The sequence below is a fragment of the Culex quinquefasciatus genome, chromosome 2 (genome assembly GCF_015732765.1).
Source record: "Culex quinquefasciatus strain JHB chromosome 2, VPISU_Cqui_1.0_pri_paternal, whole genome shotgun sequence".
NCBI classification, from domain to species: domain Eukaryota; kingdom Metazoa; phylum Arthropoda; class Insecta; order Diptera; family Culicidae; genus Culex; species Culex quinquefasciatus.
The window spans coordinates 93,019,433-93,025,500 of record NC_051862.1 but is presented as its reverse complement, the minus strand read 5'-3'; positions in this window follow the sequence as shown (position 1 = coordinate 93,025,500).

Genomic DNA, 6,068 nt, shown 5'->3' with positions numbered 1-6,068 from the left:
AAGTTATGCGATCAGAACAAAACAAAACTTTTCGGCACCCTCAGCAAACGTCAAATCAATACAAATTGCTGCCGGATCTTTTTCCGGATCTCTCTCGTAAAAGATCCGGCAGCAATTTTGTTTGGTTTGACGTTTGCGGAGGGTACTGTAGGGATTATGGGTTGCAGGATTGAATATGTAATAAATTATTAAATGAGTATTTATTATAAGATTGATATAATTCATAAATAAGAGTTAAGAGCGCAACAAAAAGTGCGCACCTTCATGAATATTGCCTTGTTAGCTAATTGTGGATTGAGTGCGAGAGCGCGCTAGCGAGCTGCGAGAGAGAACAACGAGCGTGGAAACAACGAGATGCGCGCGGCCGGCGAAAGAGAGAATGAAGATTGCCAAATTTGACTCAAATCAGTTTTGTGGTTAATTTCTGTGGAATAAGACGTGTTGTTTGTTAATTGCAAAATATCTGTGTTTTTATTATAAAAGAAAGTCCCCGATCACGACAATGGCACAGTCCGGTAAGTCGAACCTTTTGATTCATGAAAGATCATTTGTTTTGCTTGAATTGTTGTGTTGTGAAATCCAACAGTTTTGTTTACCTGCCAAGATGCAGGTCCAAAGTTTCGCTTTGTTGTTTTGCCTGTGTTTTGAAACAGGTAGATTTTTGTTTGAACTTGTTATTTGAAATTGATAAAAGGCATAAAACTATCTGCGATAATTGACGGTCTTGAATTTAATGAATGATTTGCTTGTTGTTGTGATATTGGGAACGAATGTTTTGTTTTGAAGTAGTAAGTTTGGCTTTTCGTTGTGATAATTGAAAACCATGTTTTATTCTAAGTTTATGGTGGAATTTGAAGGCAAATAATTTGCTCAAAATTTGATTGTTTTTGTACAATCACATTTTTGCTTTAGATTTGATTGTTGTTGTTTGGATTGACGACCAATGTTTTGTTTTTAATTTGATGCAATGTTTAATCGTTGTTGTGGAAATTAAACTCCAATGTTTTGTTACGAATTAGACTTCAATTTTTTTCTTATTTTTGTGATTGATGAAAATCAATATTTTGTTTATAATTTGACAAAAGATTTGACAAGATTGTGGAAATTGAAAATCAATATTTCGTTTTGAATGTCCGCCCGTGTGGATCAATCGGACCGCGCACTGGACTCACAATCCAGAGGTCGCCGGTTCGAATCCCGCGGCGGGCGCTCTAAAATTCTTTGTGTAAATATGGGTATTCGGCGCCGTCGCTCCGTGCCATACTTTCATACACTTAGGAGCCCAGGGCGGCGAAGTCCTTGTAGATAAAAAGGAAGACACTAGTGGTTGGTACTAGCAATGGTGGCCGACGATTCCCTTGTGGACCATCATTCAGTGAGGTACTCCTGGATTTTAGCTCCTGAAAAGTGCTTAAAAAGTGCAAAAATGCCTCAGGGCAAGAAAAAGAGGCGGTCCTCACCAGCAGGATCGGCAGATTTGAAGAAGCTAAAGAATGCCGAAGCGCTTCCTGCAAAGCCAGGCAGTTTGAGCAAGGACGCTCAAAATTGTCTGAAACCAGTTCGCTACCCTCCTGTGGACGTGAGCGAGAAGGAAGAATTTGAACGACGGGAAAAGTTGCCACCCATTTTTGTGAAAACATCGTCATCGGATTCGGTGCGAAAGTGGCTGACCGGGTTTATCAAATCTGGTGCTTTACGAGCTTCCATTCGCTTGTGTGCTGATGGACTCAAAATTCTGCTACCTACCAGAAAGGATTACAACTACGTTCGGGATTTCCTGAACAACACAAAGATTGAATACTACAGCCATGACGATCCAGGTAAACGCCCCATGAAACAGGTCCTCCGTGGCCTGTACGACATGGATGTGAGTGTGCTGAAAGAAGAGCTCAAAACTCTTAAGTTGAACGTGATCGAAGTCTTCAAGATGACGAGGCACAACAAGGACATCAAGTATCGTGATCAACTGTACCTGGTTCATCTCGAGAAAGGATCGACAACGCCGTCTGAGCTGAAAGCAGTTCGGGCAATTTTCAACATCATCGTGACTTGGGAACGTTATCGTCCAGTGCACCGTGACGTGACGCAATGTTCGAATTGCTTGCAGTTTGGACATGGTGGAAGGAACTGTTTCATCAAGAGTCGTTGTGCAACCTGCGGAGGTGAGCACAAAACTCAAGCTTGCGAAACAATCAACGAGAACATCGAAGCGAAATGCTTCAATTGCGGCGGCGACCATTCGACCAAGAATCGAAGCTGCCCAAAACGTGCTGAGTTTGTAAAAATTCGGCAGCAAGCGACGACGAGGCACCAACCAAATCGTCGCAAAACACCACCAGCATACACGGACGTGGATTTTCCTGCTTTGGCGTCACCAGGAGCAGGATCTACTCGAGTGGTTCCAAATCTTCAGCCATTGCCGTTGAATCAGCGGCAAAAAGTTGCAGAGAATACAACTCCTCCAGGCTTCAGTCAGCAAACGAGGGAAAACCAACCAATATCAACGGGTGAAGGCAGTAGTGACCTGTTTTCACCACAAGAACTTCTGAACATTTTCATCGAGATGACAACAACTCTGCGTGGGTGCAAAACTCGCCAGGAACAAGTAAGAACTCTTGGAGCATTCATCTTAAAATACAGTTCGTAGTTTACTCGTTCTAGTGATTTTGAATATTTCAATGGATTTATTTGTTTAGTTTTAGGTTAGGATTAGTTGTTAAAGTGATTTTTTCTTCTTTTACCCAAATGTATTCAATTCAATGCAATAATGTAAAACAATTTGAAGCAAATAAATAAATGTGATCAGTTAATAATAAAACGAAAAATACAACAAAGATGAAGAGCATTAGGCCATACCACTTATCATGTAAAAGAAATGTTATTATTATAAGAATGTTCAATAAAGACATATTTAATTTCAAAAAAAAAAAAAAAAAATGGTGGCCGACAGCTATAAAGTCAACTTCGTTTTTTTTTTATATTTCGTTTTGAATTTGATGGAGGATTAGTTTGCGATTGAAGGTAGATAATTTGTTTTTAATTTAGTTATTGTTTTGGTAATTGAAATCAAATTTGTTGTTTGAATTTTATTGTTGTTATTATAATTGACGACCAATGTTTTGTTTTGAATTTGATGCAAAATTTGATTGTTATGGATTGTTGTTATTATTGATGATCATGATCATTATTTTAATTTTTTATTTTGGATTGGATTCTGGTTACTTTGGTAATTGAAGACCAATGTTTATTTTTGAATAAGATAAATATTTGCTTCTTGTTAGTTTTGTTTTAAATTTAATGAAAGATATGCTTGTTATGGCAATGACTTGATGCAATGTCCAATAAAATCACAAATTACAAAATTTACAGGGTTATTTTTGATTGAAAGATTTGATTGTTGATGAGGGAATTATAAACCAATGTTTTGTTATGATAAGATGACAAATTTGCTTATTTTTGCGATAAATGAAAACCAATATTTTGTTTCGAGTAAGATACGAGGTTTGATTGATATTGTGGTAATCGAAAACCAGTTATTATTTTGAATATGATGAAAGATTTGCTTTTTGTTGTGGCAATCGAAGGCCAAGATTTGTTTTCTGAATTTGAGTATTGTTATTATAGAACGGTATTTTTATTCGGTTTAAAATTTCATGCAATATTTGATTGTTGTTTTATGATGGGCAATTTTGAGTTTTAAATTTGACGCAATATTTGATTGTTTATATGGTAAAAAATTTGATTATTAATTTTATGGTTAATGAAAAATGTTTAGTTCTCATTTGAATGAAGATTTGATTGTTGTTATTATTGACGAGAAGTTTTTACTGTGAATTTGATGCAATATTAGATTGTTGCTTGATGCTGTGGAAATTGAAAACTATCGTTTTAGAATTCTAATGAAATTTTTAGAAATTGACAAACAATGTTTTGCTTTGAAATTTGATTTGAGCAACGTTTTTGCCGTTATAATTGATTAGTCATAGTTAATTTTGAAGTCTCTTCTGTGTTGGAGACTGACAAACCTCTGTGATGGTAGTCAGAAAAAGTCTCCTCTGTGTTGGAGCCTGACAGACCTCTGCGATGGTAGTCAGAAAAAAAGTCTCCTCTGTGTTGGAGCCTGACAGTCCCCTGCGATGGTAGTCAGAAAAAAGTCTCCTCTGTGTTGGAGCCTGACAGACCTCTGCGATGGTAGTCAGAAAAAAAGTCTCCTCTGTGTTGGAGCCTGACAGACCTCTGCGATGGTAGTCAGAAAAAAGTCTCCTCTGTGTTGGAGCCTGACAGACCTCTGCGATGGTAGTCAGAAAAAAGTCTCCTCTGTGTTGGAGCCTGACAGACCTCTGCGATGGTAGTCAGAAAAAGTCTCCTCTGTGTTGGAGCCTGACAGACCTCTGCGATGGTAGTCAGAAAAAAGTCTCCTCTGTGTTGGAGCCTGACAGACCTCTGCGATGGTAGTCAGAAAAAAGTCTCCTCTGTGTTGGAGCCTGACAGACCTCTGCGATGGTAGTCAGAAAAAAGTCTCCTCTGTGTTGGAGCCTGACAGACCTCTGTGATGGTAGTCAGATAAAAAAAAAAAATGATGAATAATCTGTGCTGGAGTTCTTTGCGAAAGCAGTCAGATAACAATCTCCTCGATAAAGGAACCCGACAGACTTTTGTGATGATTTTTTTTTAATAACTTCGCAGAAGGAGCCTTATGGATTTTAAAAATATATTGTTCAGCAAATCTTTTCATTCAATTAAGGACCGTCTTTAACATCACAAAAGAAATTAACCGAAGAAAATGAATAAATAAATTTAAATGTGAAAGTGAGCACTTTTGGTATCCACAGATAAAGCAATATGTATTTTTCCGTTATGTCTGTGAACTACCTAAAAAAATGATTTTAAATTCATCGAATAGGACTAAAACGGTTGTCACTATTACTAAAACTGGAGTTGTCCTCTCTTGAAAGATAAACCTCTAAATTGAAAGACGTTAATGATTAAGTATTCCATATTGATAGTTGTTATGGTTAATTGTTACTTTAATCGATTTACTCAGCTGTGATACAAAAGTTGCTTGAAACCCAACATTATATCACAGGGAAGTAAAAAATTTAAGTAATCGTTAACATGAACAATACATTATTAGTTAAAAAAGGTTAAATAATTCACTTAATAATTAATTTGATGCTTTTTTAAATAATAAATAAAGGAATGATTAATCAACAGAAATGCTTGAAATATAATTTAAAGTGTGAGAGCGTTGCGTCACAAGAGAAAATAATACAAATATTTAAATATTAATTTTGAATTGAGAAGTATGAGTGACAATTTGAGCAACGAAAAAAAAAACATTATTTAAAAAAAAACTAGGAAATATTTATATTTATTTTTATTTTTCAATGCAATATCTGTTATTTGTATCAAAATAGTTCAAAATCATTCATTAATTTCGATAGAAAATATATTTATATAAAAATTATATTTATAGAAATTATATTATATAACACTGTATCATTTAATTGAGTAAAAAAAAACAAAACTTTCAGAATTTTAGTAAAGTAAATATATCAAAATTCAATTTTTTTTTAATGAATTAAAGAAACTTTGGGGTTCTTTAATCGATTGTACTTAATTATGAAACCAAACTTTTTCAAATTACATAACAGGAGTTTATCAGCAAAGAAAAAGTTAAAATTTTAAATAAGAAAAGAAATTATTGACAGGGATCGTAAAGATCGTGATTTAAAAAAATTAAGTTTCTGTGAACAATCTACTCAAGTAATATATCAAAGTTGCTTGGAACCCATTTTACATTACGAGAAAAATAAAACAAAATATTTAAAAATAAAACATTAAAAAATCTTTCAGCTGTTTTTAGATAAGCAAGATACGTTTTGAAGGAATTTATGGTTAGGGTATTGTATCCTCCGTGTTGAAGCCAGACAGACCTCTGCGGTGGTAGTTTGAAAAATGTTTCGCCTGAGCTGGAACCCTTTGAGAAAGTAGTCAGATTGCAATCTATACATCTATGCATTACAAGAATAATTGAATAAAATATGTTTTTGTTGTTATCTGATAAG